The following is a 16,846-nucleotide window of genomic DNA, read 5'->3' as shown; positions in this document are numbered from 1 at the left end:
CTTGTTTCACTGGTCTTGACCTCAGACATCATCTGTCCTTTTGTGTTGTTTCACTCAGAAAATGCTTCCCAGCTGATACTAAAGGGAAATAACCCACTGGAAGACTACTCTTCATTTCAGAGGTCTCCCAGGACCTCCTAACCATCAGCCCTACTCCACAGGAGGTGGAGACATTCCATTCTCCCCTCGCCAGAAGGTTCCTAAAGCCATGTTTCTGCTGAAACGGATCCGGGTTTGTCCCACTCAGTTGTTGTTCAGCCAATAAATCGTGTCCGACTCTGCGACCCCATGGACTGCAGCACACCAGCCTCCCTGTCCATCACCAACTCCCGGAGCTTGCTCAAACTCACGTCCATTGAGTCAGCGATGCCATCCCACCGTCTCACCCTTCGTCGCCCCCTTCTTCTCCTGTCCTCAATCTTTCCCAGCATCGGGATCTCTTCCAATGAGTTGGCTCTTCACATCAGGTGGCCGAAGTATTGCCCCACTCAGAGGACTATCTGATTCTTCTGACCCTTTTCACCCAACAAGTGGGGCTTTTCTCCGAATTTCATTTTAAAGAACACGGTCTTTTCTAACCCCATGGAATCCCGAGGAATCCAAAGGAGCACTCCTGAACCAGGTTTCTAGTCTGAGCACAAACGGTTTCTGCTTTCGTGTTCTCAGCCTTCTACTCCTGCTCAGAAGAACTTTATCTCCTGTTTCCTCCTGATCACTCACCAGGATCTTTTCAAGTAACTGAGTCCGGCCCTCTCTAGCCATATGGGACTGTGTCCTTCTCCTTCTTCCTGCAGTATTCACAGCCATGCACACATGCAAACACATGGACACACAGTCTCCTACCAGGGCCACGCCACTCTGTGACACCAGCCTCCCTTCCAGCTTTCATCGTAGGTGTAAACAACTTGGCGCAGTGTAAACCGCAACGCCCAGTGGAGCAGGTGAGGCGCCATCATCCACCTGTCAGCGCCTCCTCATTACAGCGAGCTCAGTTGAAACGAGGGGATTCTTTGCCTCCCACCCCCACAGCCCAATGGGAGCTGCTCACACAGCAGCTGTCCGTCCGCTTGCCCACCACGTGGTGACCGGAGGCCGGGGCCTCCAGCTGGCAGGGAGCCTGTGGGCGTTCGGGGTCACGGTACAGAGCGGAGACGCAGAGCCAGCAACATGTCCCCGGAGGAGACAGACGCCGGGCAGAAAACACACCACGAGGACGGAAGGAGCCCAGAACAACGGAGAGGGGCTGGTTCCTCGTTTCCGGTCCAGGGTGAAGGGGCAGCTTCCGGGGCCCTGGGTCAGCTTACCGGTGGTCTTTCACCAGCAGTCTCCCTCGACCTTTCTCCCCCACTTTAATTCTTGGAATCACGCAGAGCAGACAGACCACTGACCTTAGGGTCTCTGTCACCAAAGACTCTTTCAAATTATTGCTGAGCCACTGGTGGTCTCATAGCAGGGGGAGGGTGGCAAGGTGAGAAAGATCGGATGGGGAGGTTGGGGATTGGATAAGGGTAGCAGAGACTGAGAGGTCAGACGGGGGGGCTGCCTTGTGGACCACATCCATTCAAATTCAGCAATGCTGCTGCTGCTAAGTCACTTCAGTCATGTCTGACTCTGTGTGACCCCATAGACGGCAGCCCACCAGGCTCCCCCGTTCCTGGGATTCTCCAGGCAAGAACACTGGAGTGGGTTGCCATTTCCTTCCCCAATGCATGAAAGTGAGAAGTGAAAGTGAAGTTGCTCAGTCGTGTCCGACTCTTAGCGACCCCATGGACTGCAGCCTACCAGGTTCCTCCGTCCATGGGATTTTCAAGGCAAGAGTACTGGAGTGGGGTGCCGTTGCCTTCTCCGAAATTCAGCAATGGCAGAACACAAAGGTTCTCCATACAGTGTGGAACCAGGGCAGGTCCCTCTGCCCCCCAGGCCTGGAAAGGAACTGGGATCAGGTGGCCTGTGTAGAGAGGCTGCCGCAGGCAGGCAGAGACACGGGCTGGCTCACCTCTGGCCCCAGGTGAGACTCGGGGCCCCGTGAGAGCCGCGTTTAGGTCACATGTGCACACACCCCACGGGGGTTTCTTTTAGAGCATCATCTGATCCTCACAGCCTTTATTCCCACTGGGGCTTCTGTATCCTCGAGTTCACATAACAGTCCAAACTGTTTTTGTGAGGGACTCGGGGCCTCAGTGAGCCTCTGCTGATGTCAGAGAGCAGAGGTGGCCACAGGCTCTGGCTGCAGGGTCCCCCTGCCCCTGCAGGGAGCCGGCTGTGGTCCCTCAGAGCCAAGCCCAGAGAAGCAGAGAGCGAGTTCCCTCCCACGCAGCCGGGGGCGATGCCCACAGTGCCCTGAGCAGACCCAGCACAGGCGTTGGCAGAAGGGCCGTGCCCTAGCTGGCTGGCCGGCTCTCCTGGTCTCAGCATCAGTAGAGCAAACCCTGGGCTGGGGGTGGCCCCTGTGCAAACTCGGGGTCTCCTGCCCAGGTCCCCTCTAGTCCGGCCTCCCTCTCCTGCTCTCGGTCACGTGAGGGTTTGTTTGTCTCTCTCATTCTTTTTCTTTTTTTTTCCTGAAACTTGTGCAATCACCACTTTGCACAAACATTATCCTGCTTGGGAATTTAAAAAGAACCCGCTGTGGACGGTCCTTGGGAGGTCCCGTCCCTCCAGCGGTGAGATGGAAGCGCAGGATCGCGCGGCTGCATTGGCCTGTAACCAGCTCAGAGCATGTCTGAGCTCTTCCATCCTCTTCTACGTGAAGCCTTCAGGGCAGCCTGAGGACCTGAGGGGCGACTTTCTGGGTGGCAATTTGGGGACACAGCTGTCAGACAGACTATTGCTCCTTCTTTTTTGTGGTTTCTTTTTTTTTTTTTAAAGAATTTATTTCTACCTGGAGGATAAGTGCTTCACAATACTGTGTTGGTTTCTGAGGTACGTCAGCATGAATCGGCCACAGACATACATATGTCCCCGGGCTTCCCTGGTGGCTCAGATGGTAAAGACTGTCTGCAGTGCAGGAGACCCGGGGCCGATCCCCAGGTCAGGAAGATCCTCTGGAGGAGGACCTGGCAACCCACTCCAGTATTCTTGCCTGGGAAACCCCATGAACAGAGGAGCCTGGCAGGCTATGGTCCATGGGGTTGCAAAGAATCTGACACAACTGAGCGACTAACACACACAATGTCCCCTCCCTTTTGAACCTCTCTCCCACCTCCCACCCCATCCCACTCCTCCAGGTTGTCACAGAGTACTGGGTGTGATGGAGCAAAAGCCTTCATGAATCACCAAACATGCGGCAGCCCTGGATTCAGGGTCGTTCTCCTGGGCCGGCTGTCTGCTCACCCCAAGTGGGGTCTGTGTGCGGCCTCCGTCCTAAGGTGGCCCACCCAGCCCTGGCCAGGGTCAACGACAGCCCCCGCACCTCCTGAACCAGGAAAGGAAACCAGAGCCCAGGCTGATGCTTGAAGGAGTGAAAGGAGAATCAGCCACGGGCCTCGCCACCAAAAACACACACCCACAGCGCATCAGACCAGCTCGGAAACTAAAAATAGGCAACGCGAGGGGACAGCAAAGACAGCCCTGAAGGAAGTTCGTTGTTGACCAGAGGGGTTGGAAAAGCACCCTTCTTCCCTCTATTGGCAAAGCGACTGATTGTGCAACGCGCGGGGAGCCGGTGGTTATCTGGGACGGCAGTTAAACCGGCGGAGGGGCCCCGGCCGCGGAGCAGCTCTGAGCTGGGCGCCCGGGGCCCGCCCGTCCAGGTGCCCTGCTGGCAGGGGCGCCCACCACTCTGGGCTTGTCCCCGCGCGGGCTCAGGGCTCCCGCTTCTCCTGAGAGGCCCTGGCGGCCTCTGGTTCACACGCCCCCCACCCTCGCCCGAACTCGAAGCCTCAGGCCCACCGGAGCCTCATCAGTCCTTGGCGCCCCGGATAGTCACAGGTCGAGTTAATAAGTTAACTCTTGAGAGGCCACCGTGCACCCCGGAGAGATAAGGGAGGCCCCAGCCTGGGGATAAACACTGTCCGAGGTCAGGAGGCTGTGAGGCAGGTGTCTCTGCAAACGCTCTTTGCTCGGGTCACGGGCGCCTTCGCCAGGTCTCGCGGGGGGACGCGGGTCTCGCGGGGGGACGCAGAATCCCGCCCGCGCCCGCGCGCCTCGGGGGCTGCGGGGGGCTGGCGGCGGCCGGTCCCTTCTGCAGCCGTGCGCGAGGCCTGGGCCCTCCCCTCCTGCCCCGGAGTCCCGTGAACCTGGAAGGACTGCGGTGCCGTCATGTGCTTGAAGATAAACACAGCCCCACACCCTCGGGGTGAGAATCCCAGAGTTCTTACTTTCTTGGACGATGACTTAGATGAGGATGTCGCGGCTTCTCCTCCTCCCTCGTCTCTCCTTCCAGTGTCAGATTCTTTCAGGACGTTTATTTCCCTTGGTGTCCCCGTTCCGGACGAGGCTGAGCTCACCGCGGGTCCTACTCACCTACTCTGTTCTAAGAGCTTCGTCTGCCATTTGGTGGTGGCCCCATCCTGGTTCTCAGCAAACAGCTTCCAGCTGTGAGCAGAGCCCCTTGGTCACCAGGACCCAAACCAGTCCCCAGGATGAAGTCACCAATTCTAGCGATGCCAATAGTCCTTAAACTACAGATTTGGGGACAACTGGTCTACCTACCATGCCCTTGAGCCAGGAGCCCAGAGACCCTGGGGCCAATCCAGGCTCTGCCTCTGATGGGTTCTGTGTGTTGTGCCAAGTCACTTCAGTCACGTCTGACTCTGCGACCCCATGGACTATAGCCCACCAGGTTCCTGTGTCCATGGGGTTCTCCAGGCAAGAATACTGGAGTGGGTTTGCTGTGCCCTCCTCCAGAGGATCTTCCTGACCCAGGGATCAAACCTGCGTCTCTTGCATCTCCTGCATTGGCAAGCAGGTTCTTTCATAGGCTTCTAGTAGGCTCTAATAGGCTCTTGGTCAAAACACTAACCATCCCTGAACTCCGTTTTCTCAGGGTTTAAAACGAAGGCATTTCCTCATCTGTAAAGTGACTAGAAGATTGCCCAGGTCCCTACCAACAACTGCAGACTGTGTCATTGGCTGGATTTGGGCCCAAGCTGGACTGTATGCACCCCTCTCTCAGGAACACCTCTGTCTTTCCTGCCTTGAGCTTAGTTTCTGTCTAGAAAGTTGTAAGAGTTGAGACAATGAGAGGAGGCTGAGTTTGCTCCCCTGAATCAGGGGTTCGGATCCAGTTGAGGGATGCGGGGGTGGGGAGGGGGAAGGTTCAGTCGATACCTAGACCTGACACATTAACCACTGGATGAATTATTTTCACTTCTGTGAAAAAGGCTTTGGCTGTGGCTTCACGGAGAAGCCTGCCGCATCGCAAAACCACGGGTGTCACGAGCTGTCTCCTGGAGAGTGGAAACGGGCAGGATGTGGTTTGAACCGACAGAAAGACGAGGCAGTGCGTTCCTCCTTGGGGAGCTTGGAGTGACCATCAGGGGCAAGAACCAGAGGCTGCGACTTTCTGACTTGGAGCCAACAGTCAATTCAGGATCGGGGAAACCAGTTGCTTAGTGCCAAGGTGTTCAAAAAACAACAAGGAAACATACACACACAACCACTACAGAAAACAATCAGCTAACAATATTTCTAATTTTCACGAGTAAAACTTTGCATCTCTAACAGCAACTTCTCTGGTGGCTCAAATAGTAAAGAATCCACCTGCAATACAGGAGACGCAGGTTCAATCCCTGGGTCGGGACGATCCCCTGGAGGAGGAAATGACAACCCACTCCAGTACTCCTGCCTGGATCAACCCATGGACAGAGGAGCCTGGTGGGGCTACAGTCCATGTGGTCGCCAAGAGGCAGATATGACTGAGCAACTAACTCTTACCTGCTTACTTACGCAGCAGCTTACACACTTTAAGACACTTTCAAATACATGTAATGCTTGACGTAACCTACGGAGAAACACACAGTTGTGTTGATATTCCTATTTTCTGGATAAAAAACATTGAACAGGGCCTAGTTATGAAAACGGAAGTTTCAAAGTAGACCAGGAATCCAGGACTCGTGATCCTCAATCCAAACCTGGTGTCTGGTGCTTCTCAATTCATGTAAACAGAACCCCCCTTCAGAGAGAAAAGCAGATTCCTAAGGTAGAGGCCCCCCGAGTTGTCATTTGTTGTCTAGTCGCTAAGTTGTGTCCAACTCTTCAACCCCATGGACTTTAGCCCTCCAGGCTCCTCTGTCCATGGGATTCTCCAGGCAAAAACACTGGAGTGGGTTGCCATTTCCTCCTCCAGGGGTCTTCCTGACCCAGGAGTCAAAGCCGTGTCTCCTGCATTGTCAGGCAGATTCTTAAGTGCTGAGCCACCAGGGAAGCCCCCGAGGCATCACGGCTTGTACCGTATTCACTGCCGTGAGCCGGGGCCGCATCCCAGGCGTGTGTCCACAGTCACCTTGCTAGTGGACTGAGTCCTTCAGCAAAAGTACAAACTCAACGATTGTTTATGCTGAATGAAAACACACACTCAAAGGCCACTCCTCTCCTAAGATTTAGATCCAGAATTCTCTGCGCTACTACACCATCCTGTGGTGGAAAGGTCTCTGCCGCACCTCCCTTAGCCAGTTAGAGAGATGAAAAGCCTTTTTCTTCTATTTCCTGGAAAGGAAAAGCGTTGATGTGAAAAGAACAGGAGTTCAATGAGTACCTAGAAATCGCTGGAGGTCCACAGTTCCCAGAACTGTACCAGTCACCTGGCTTGATCACTTTCCCACCCAGGACCACTCCCTCCCACCAGAGAAGACTGCATCGCAGCTGCAGGGGCCTTTCTGACCGAGGCTTTGTGATACTTGACATCTCTGCTGAGAGGAACCGTTTTGAAGAAGGTGATGCTCCTCGCACCTTTGTCAATTGGATGGTGTAGCCACATTTTAGATCACTGTCCTTCCAATGATTTGAGGGGGCGTGACCTGAGGCCTCCGGGCCTGTTTGGTCATCTCTAACATCGTGGCAGCACCCACACTGCGGGTGGGCCTGTAGGCGCTCAGAGGCGTGCCGGAGTCGGGTGAGCGCCCAGTACGTGGCCGCTTGGTGCCTCTCTTGGGGTTCTTGAAGCAGGTCATTGCTTTTAAACCATAAAACCCCAGCCTGCTTTTTTCCTTCTGAGACATTATCCAGAGCAACAGACCTTGTTTTATGTTTTTCTGGCTTCCTTCCCTCTGTTTGCAATCTCTGGGGAGGAAGGGGGTGGGGAGGGCAGAGGGAAAAGGTTGGATGCCCACATGTTGCAAACGCCTCAGATTTATCCACCACATTCCACTCAAAGCATGTGTTATTTTTAGCACATGTAGGCATTTAATATATGATAAATATGACACCATACATAGGTGAGGAAAGAAAGGACCACTCCACAAATGAAGCTGGAAAACTGGCTAATTACTTAGGAAAATATGAGTCTTTCTTTTATCTTTAACCATGCTCCCAAAGAAATTCTATGGATGGATCAGAAATTAATGCCCTCCCAAATCCAAAATCAAATAGATGTACTTCAGAATGAGGAATGCATTTCTAAGCATAAACATGATAGAAAGACATACAGATCTGACTACGTACAATACAAGCCTGGGAAAGCCACAGAAATCAGGTTAAAGAGTAAATGTCACATCAGATTAAAATATAACATGTGAAAGCCCATTATTTCATTGGGTCACTTATCTTTTCATTCACTTTTAAGAGCTCTTTGCATATGAAGGAAATAAGCACTCGTGTCTCACTTGTGTAATATGCCATTAACTATTTGCTTGTGGTATTCCCTGTCTTGCAGAAATTTTAACTCCTATGCAGTTAAATTTGTAAATCTGCAGAAATTAATTATAAGCTGACTTCATTGTATATATATATATATTCTATGTAGTCACCCTTGATGTCACCTGAGCTCTGTGCTTTGCCAAGAATAGCATAAACTATGCCAAAGAGCTGTTTGTTGCTATTAGAGTTTTAGTAGAGAGGGATTATACAGAATTTTGGACCTAAAGTCTCCTGCTGCCTTAAGAAAAGGGAGGGGGGCAGCTGATAACTATTTTTGTTGGAATTTTGACATAAAGCTGCCATTCATAAAGCCTTCAAGCCCTGTCTGTTTTCAATCCATGCCCTCATTTCTTTGTCTGAAATACCAACCAAGTCGCCAACTCTCACTGAATGTTTTCAGAGACACACGCCAGGAAAGTTATCATATCCGTGAGTGACAACGTGTGACAGACTCCATGCTGGGTGGCAGACACTGAATATTCTGTGATGTTATTCTTCACATCTTTCCAGGTCTCCTCCATCTGGGTAGGCTGGATATCAATATACCCAATTCCTTGACTAGTTTCTCATTCTGTCTTTCAAAGCTGGGCATGCAGAATTTCCTAGTAAGAACTAAAACAGGTAGCCATGGAATTCAGCCCTCCTGGTTTCACTGTGTGTGTGTGTTAGTTGCTCAGTCGTTTCTGACTCTTCTGATTACAACCCCATGGACTGTAATCCACCAGGCTCCTCTGTCCATGGGATTCTCCAGGCAAGAATACTAGAGTGGGTTGCCATTTTCTCGTCCAAGGGCCCTTCCTGACCCAGAGATCGAATCTGGGTCTCCCGCATTGGAGCCAGATCCTTTACCGTCTGAGCCACCAGGGAAACCCTGGTTTCATTAGCTGTTTTTATTAGTTCTGGTAACCAAGAATGAAAGAAAAAAACCCAGTCGTTTTTTAAAGTCATAACACTGAACTCAATGCATAAGGTCCTCTAATTGACCTCGAGGAAGCTCAGGGACACCATAGATCAGCTGCTAAATGACTTGAGATGTTTCGATTTAGAGAAGGTGTCTGGCTTCCTAACAGATTTGTCTGCCCATAAATTTCTTGATTAGGCTAAAGGCCTCTGCCAACAGAGCCGGGTCTTCAATTCAGCACGTCCTTCATTTGAGCGGATACTGTGACTGAAAGCATGTTCGATCTGGGTGACACAATATTTAAATTTAAAACTGTGCTCACAGTTCATTTTCAAGAGATCCTTTTCTTAATCTAGGTGGGAGATGGAAACTCAGGCTGGAGTTAGGATGTTCTTGGAGATTTCTTAAGTGCAACTGTGGGCTGGAGAGAGATCTTCTGACTTCATACTACCTGCCAAGGATGGCTTGTTTCAAGTATCTCAGTGCCCCTTGTGGGAAAATACAGTTAAACACTTCTTTCTTTAAGCCACTCCTTTTGTGAGTGACTAGTTTCTCTCAATCTATTATTATTATCATTTTATTTGGCGGCACCGTGTCTCAGTTGTGGCCTGAGGGGTTTAAGTTCCCTGACTAGTGATTGAATCTGGGCCCCCTGCATTGGAAGTGTGGAGTCTTAGCCACTAGACCACCAGGGAAGTCCCTAAACATTTATTTTTGATGGTCCAGTTCAGCTTCCATAAGACACCACTGAAATGCCCAAAGTAAGTTCTTAGTATTAATCTCTGGCATCAAAGATAATACAAGAACGTCTCACTGTATCTCTGCTCAAAACCAGACAATTGGTTAAGAATCTGCATGGAATTGGGGGCTTATTTACCAACTTTTCCACTCTTCAACTATTGGAAGTAGAGGTATATGAAAAACATAGTTGCTTTTTTGAATTGCTCTGTTCCCCCCCACCTTTTTTTTACTCCTAATATTCTTTCTATCAAGAAAACCAAGCTGATAATAGTGGAAATGTGAAAATCTTGCTTAGAAATACTTAAAGGCAAGCAAACAAGCCTCTAATTTTTTGGTTTTCTAGAACTTTCTTTTCCCAAGAAAAGAACCTATTTTCTTCTGGGTAGTTAGTTTCCCCCAACCAAGTATAACTAAAGAGTTCTCTCAACCAGGAAGATTCAGGACAAAAATAAGTAGGTATAACTATGGATCCCGTGCAAACTGAATTGTTTTGGGATAAAATTACTCCTGCCAGTGATTCTTTAACAATGGTAGTTAAAACCATTGACACTGGATCAAATATTCCAAGCATCCTAAATTAACTGGACATTAAAGAAATAATACCCAGCTATTTGACTTCTGGGCTTCACAGGTGGCTCTGTGATGAAGAATCACCCTGCAGTGCAGGAGTCAAGGATTCGATGCCTGGGCTGGGAAGGCCTCCAAGAGAAGGCAGTGGCAGCTCCTGCGGTGTTCTTGCCTGGAGAATCCGGCGGATGCAGGAGCCCGGCGGGCCATGGTGCATGGGGTCACAGACAGCCAGACAGACTGAAACGGCTCGGCACACGCGCGCAGGGTCTCAGTAGCTGTGGCTCCCAGGCTCTTGAGCTGAGGCTTGGAAGTTGTGGCACACTGGCTTAGTTGCCCTGTGGCACGTGGGATTCTCAGGGACCAGGGATTGGACTTGTGCCCCCCGCACTGCAAGGTGAATTCTTAACCACTGTGTCACCAGGGAAGCCTCCAAGGTGATCACTTGCAGGCAAGTTACCCTGTTGCGTCTGGGTCAGGCTTGGACAGGGATCTCTGCCAAGAACGAGAGCCCTAGGGTCCAAAACTGTGCTTCCTTGGCGTCTCCCCAGGGGCTCCGTGCCGCCACCAGGCACTGCCAGGGAGACAGAGTGGCTCGGCTGCTCTCCCTCCAGGGAGACCACCATATTGCCCCACGTGACTCTTTCTGCCTCCTTCCCTGCTTCACCCAGAGCCACGCTGTAGACAAGCAAGGCTCCTCGTTGTTCTCTCTGGTAGTTCCTCTTGTGTAGTCGTCTCTGCTCTGACGCTGCAGCTCGCCGTGGTCCTAGGCTCTCGCCCCTGGCACCAGGGCCGTAGCCTCTCAAAGCTCTAGGTCTAGAACAGGACGGATGGTGAGTGCCTGCGGGTGAATGGCAGCTTTGACGCTTCTCACACGTCGTTTCAGGGCTTTAATGATCTCCCCTTATCGCAGCCACGCGTTTGGGAAGTTGTTTGCACAGGGGAGGTTTCTGCAGACCCTGGGCCGCCACGTTGCTCCCGAAGTTGCTCACCGCATGCTGTCTGTCTGTTCCTGCCGTAGTCTCTCCCCACCCTCTCTTTCGTTGTTGCTGTTTTCTCAGTCCTTCCGGTACTTCTATAGCCAAATTTCTGTATTAAACTCTGTTTGAAATACTTATTATGGTTTATGTTTTCCTGATTGGCCCTCTGATACACAATCCCTGAGCCTGTCAACAGTGTCTGCCTCCCTACGCATGCGTACCCACACAGACAGATGCACAGACACGCACTGTTCTGTGTCCAGCCCTGTGCCACGTGGTAGCAAAGTGTGAAACCACTTCAAAACCAACGGTCTTTTCAGCCAGGTTTGACCCGTATCAAAGGTCTGGCCATGTGCAAAGGGATCTGAACTGGACGATTGCCCCAGATAGAGGTAGGACAGCTGGCAAACATCATTTTCTTAGCGTGGCCCCTGTCCCACCTGGAAACACGCCTCCCTGTGACTTTAACATATAAGGCCTTGACTTACAACCACAAAGAGCTGCTCTTTATAAAAAGGTGAATGGAAAGTGTGCTTGTTTGCCCAGGCATTGCCCGTGATTCACAAAAATGGCCGTAACTTCTGTTCTTTTGATATGCCTTTCGTTTAAAGAGAGAAAAGATCACTGGCAATACCCCAGACTCGGACCGAGGGAGACAGCACAGGTCAGGTTGGGTCTGAACCTGCGTGGGGGTCACGGGGAGAGGCGCGCCCGTGACACCTGATTCCCTGCTCGGTCATCAAGGCTGCCGCTTGCCATCCTCACTGCCATTAGGGACAATCGAAGATAAGTTTTTAAAGGAAGTAGGTGCGTGAGCGCTAAGTCACTTCAGTCACGTCCAACTCTTTGTGACCCCATGGACTATAGCCCACCAGGCTCCTCTGTCCATGGGATTCTCCAGGCCAGAATACAGGAGTTGCCATGCCCTCCTCCAGGGATTGAACCCGCGCCTCTTACGTCTCCTGCATTGGCAGGTGGGTTCTTGACCACTAGCGCCACCTGGGAAACCCAAAGGAAGTAGGTAACTTTCCCCGACATCCACGGTGTGAGTGAGTAACAGAGGGGTTTCGGAGTCACACACGTGGGTGAAGAGCCCAGCTGCAGGGAGAGCTCGCTGTGCCCAGCCGGGGCGCCCTTGCTTCAGGCTGCCAGCGGCTCAGGGCAGACTCTGGAGTGGCCAAGGCCAAGGATGCTGCTGCAGACGTGGGCGGAAGCCTTCCCAGCGCCAACGCCCTCCTCCCACCGAGCGCCGCACAAACCGGAGCTCCGGGCTGAGACATGGGGAACCTGACTCAGCACGACCTGCTCCCACCTGAGTCATCTGTCCTGGAGCCATCGCTGAGCCGGGCTTCTCCGTCAACCCCAGGGCCACCCGAGGAGGAGCTGAAGAGCAACGAGGCAATATCCTCAACCCCAGAGTTCTCACTCCGCAGAGGAGTGTCAGTTATAACTCTGCCTCCTGCATAAGCCCACAGCCTCACCTCTCTCTCCATCTGCAAACTGCTTCCCTCCTCCGAAGGGCCTCCCCAACAAGGCTCCCTGGACCAGCCACAGAGGGGCCTCAATGGGCGTCAGCTCCGTCTGCATGCTCTTCCCACGGGCATCCTGGAGGCGGGGAGGGAGCTCGGGGGCGTCTTCCGTGTGCGCCGGGCACTATGTGCTGAGCACAAAGTAGGAGATGTGAGCCTAACACTCAAGCAGTCCCTGTGCTTCCCAGACAGTGCTAATGGTAAAGAACCCGCCAGGCAACGCAGGAGAAGAAAGAGACGCGGGTTCGATCCCTGAGTCGGAAAGCTTGCCTGGAGGAGGGCATGGCAACCCTCTCCTGTATGCTTGCCTGGAGAATCCCATGGACAGAGGAGCCCATACAGCCCATAGGGTTGCAACAAGTCAGATACAACTTAGCTCTATGCAAGCAGTTTCCAATCTACTGAGAAAAGGAAAAAAAAAAAAAAAGCCAAGCCAAGTTTCTTCAAGCACGTGATTTCATGCCCCGGGGAGCTTATTCTACAGAATCCAGGCTGGTGTGGAGAGACCCCTGAACGCTGGAGGAGGACATGCTTCCTGGTGAAGACGCAACCTGAGGTTGGCCCAGAAAAACCAGCAGAAGGTGAACGGGAGGGAGGCGGGGAGGAAGAGGGCCAGGGTGCAGGGGACGGAAGAGGCTGCCCGCCCGCGGCCCGGAGCGGCCTCTGCCCCACGCTCCCTGGACCCCAGACCTGCCCGCTTCCCGCATGGGCGGGCCACACCTTGATCTGTGCCTCCCTGCAATGGGCCCAGGGTCCCCACCCCCATCCTATTCCTGGAGGCAGGGGCTGTCCCCCCTCTGTCCGCAGGCCTGAGCTCAGTACCTGGGGCACAAGATGAGGGAGTTGGATGGTGACTGAAAGGCAAGGGAAGGAGGAAGGCCTGGATGCAGAGTGGGGCTGGGGGTGTCTGACCCCCTGGCCCTCAGCGGGCTCTTGGTGATGTTACAGCACCCCAGGGGAGCAGAGAAATGTCAGCAGGCCGTGGGGGGCGCAGGCGCTCCTTCCACGGCGCCCGGGGTCTCCCCCTTTCTCAAGCCCCTGCCTCCTTCAGCTCGTCCTGCTTGTTCCTGCAGACTTTGCTCCAGAGGTACTGGCAGCAGCGCCTTTCTTCCCAGTGGCCGAGTTTGGGGACCACCCTGCAGGGGGTGGGGGGGCTGGTCTTCCTCTTGTGACCCCCCCACCCTGCTCCCAGAGGCCGAGGCCCTGCTGGAGACGCCTCTTCTCCTCCAGGCTCTTCGAACCCTGTTTCTCACTTTCTGGGTCCAAGGATCCCTGTGCTCTGACCTGCAGGGACCTGACTCTCCGGCAGGCTGGGCTCTGTCTGAGGAAGAGACAGCTGTTCGTCCGGCAGGGTCTGCTCGGGGAGCGGGGGGACGGGGTCAGCTCTCAGAGGACCTTGAACATCACCTTAAGAATTTACCCCGAGGTTAAGGAGAGCCATTAACGAGCTTTCAGCAGGGGAGACACACGGTTAGATCTGTGTTTCAGAAAGATAACCTCCAGCTTTTTTAGCTATAAAGGGTTGAGATTTTTAGCTATGAAGGGTTGCCTAGGCTAATGAATCACTTGTCACAGGTCTTGTCTCATCAGGCCTCATCCATCAATACCCATCTCTAATCCATTACCCAGACACCCAGGCCACCTGGATTTATGGGGATGTGAGAGAGCCCGGTGCAGAATGTGGGGGTGGGGGATTCCGAACTGGGAGCCTTTGAGGTCCCTCTGACCTGAGGCGTTCCATCACCCCTGGCCCAGGTAAAATATGATTTCTCCATAAACCACTGGGATTTTTCAAAATGTCTCTTTCGCAGCCCACCAGAACTAGGTTGCCATATACTCGTTCCAACAGGACAGGATGTGTGTAAATCATCTGATTAAGTTGTTACTGGGTAAATCAGGAGCATCTGTCTGCATGAGTGAGCCTGAGGCCCGGTGTTGGTGATCTGTGGCACCAACAATGGTGTCTTCCCGTGGTCGGCATCGCAGAGCCAAGAAACGCCTACCAGATGCTCCCCGTGACTACCAAACGCGGGCTCCAGGGTGCGTCTGCTCGGGCTTCTTATCATTTCACCGCACCCCTACCCCCGCCGCAATCACCCACCTATGGAGACAGGAGCAGAATCGGACCTCTGTGTGTCTGTTACTTGCCCGTTGACTCAGCATGCATTCTTGGTCTGTCCATGTCCAAGCAAAGAGCCCCTGGCTGTGTCCCAGCCTCTGTGACGTTCCCACTGGTGCTTTGTCCCAGCTTGACTCCAGAATGCCTGCTTGTCTCCTTGGATCATGTCAACCCCATCTAATTAGTAATTAACATATTTGCAGAGATTTAAGACTGGGTGCCTGGGATAACTCTAACTAACTGTCTGATATGAATTAAACCAAGGGTATTTGTATTTCAAGTTTCCAGAATATTCTAAGCACTCCATAATGTTTGGTGAATGAATAAGTGACATGAAGGGCAACAAAAGACGGCACCATCTGGGCTCTCGTAGATTCATTATTCCATTGCGCACATCACACACTGAGTCAGGCCGTGCTGTGAGCAGTTATAAAATGATCTCATTTAATTTACTAAGTGTAAACCTTAAATCATACTGTAAAGCTGAACAGTCATGAAATCACATCAATTAATTCTGGTCAACTGACCAGATACTTTGCTACTTGATAAACTTAAAATGCAGTGTTTATTGATATAGATTAACTGTGACTTAAGGAAACTAAATTTACAGACTTACACAATTGACAGATTAGAGGCTGTTTGACTTACCAAAGCAGGCTTCAGCTCTACAAAAAAAAAAAAGATCCACTGGAAGAATCTATAAATTTCAGACTCTTTGTGAGTGTTAACAATATAATTCAATTTCTGAAATTCATTTTTTTTCAGGGATACATCCACTGTACAAATAAATCCAACTCTAAAATACTACTGTTGAACTTAGTAGAAATGTCCCAAGAGCAAATGCAGGTGCTAATGAGTATATAGAACTTGTAAAAGAATAAAATGTAGAAATGTATTAAAGGTGAAAGATGGGAAGAACGACCAAAGGTGACCAAGAAAGAAATTATTGGAAGAGGAAGAATGTCAGAAAGGCTAACAGCCAGACAGAATCCAGGCCTGTAGGGTATTCTAGGGACAGCAGGAGTCTCTGCATCCATCCCTAGCTTAGGAGAACAAAGAAAGACCTGAGCCCATGGAGCAGGCAGCAGAGAGGATCCGTGTCCCTCAAGTGTCCCAGCCAACGTGCACTGTGGAGACTCCCTCTCTTAGGCCCAGTGTTTTGTTTCTGTGGGATCTCAGTTCCCCAACTAGGGTTTGAACTCTCAGCCCCTGCATTGGAAACATGGAGTCTTAACCACTGGACCACCAGGGAAATCTCTTAACTCTCTCTGACAGAGCCGATACCCCAGCAGAGCAGAGACATGGTGGAGGCAGACCTTATCCAGATGCTAGCAGGGCGGCTGATTAAGGCGCTCATTTAAATCCCAGGGGAATCAATCTGAAATGATGTCCTCATGCTGATAGGATTTGGTCAGTGTCTCCCAAGTGTTTTATGGGTTCCACCAGATAACCCTCTCCACACATAAAAAGATATTCCATAGTCTTAACAATTCACTTGGCACAATAATAAAGACTCTGAGAACTTTGTTTTTTTTTTACAAGTAAGCCTATTAATATTGAGAGAAACAGTTCTTCCATGAGACGCATTGTGCAAGCCCACCGTTGGCTGCATAGCTGCACGCAGGGGCCACTGCTCAGTGTCAGCCACTGGGAACGTCTCTAATCCAGATCAGCAGGTGGTGAGCTAGACCCTGGTCAGCGCAACTTTTGCTTTTTTAATCAGTGACTTGTGTAAGGGGTAGAATCCAAGCTTATCAGTGATTGGTGGAAAGACAGTTAATGAAACAGAAGGCAGAGTCAAAAATCAAAATCACGTGAGCAGTGACTACTTGGTGCTCCTTTCTGGGCGGCATTTACATTAACTGCACAGGAGTGTTCCAGGGGAGAACTGACTCAGCAACCGGTCATGCCTGGACCACAAGCACAACCTGGGTCAACACCATAAGAGTAACACAACCCAAAGCCACGTGAACAGAAGGTTGCTGTCCAGACCTTGTCTGGAGTGCACATTCCAGCCTAGATGCTGCATTCAGAGAGGGCCACTTGAGACTGAATTACATGCCGAAGCGTTTGGACAGTGTGAAAAATTCCATTATATGAAAACTATTTGAATCTATTAAATATGCTTAGTGAGAATAAGAGAAAACCAAGAGGCTGAGGTATTGATTTGTCTTCTACATATAAATAGTTATCTTATGTACATTGTATAAAACTT

The sequence above is a fragment of the Bubalus kerabau genome, chromosome 21 (assembly GCF_029407905.1).
Source record: "Bubalus kerabau isolate K-KA32 ecotype Philippines breed swamp buffalo chromosome 21, PCC_UOA_SB_1v2, whole genome shotgun sequence".
Classification (NCBI taxonomy): domain Eukaryota; kingdom Metazoa; phylum Chordata; class Mammalia; order Artiodactyla; family Bovidae; genus Bubalus; species Bubalus kerabau.
This window is presented reverse-complemented; position numbering follows the sequence as displayed.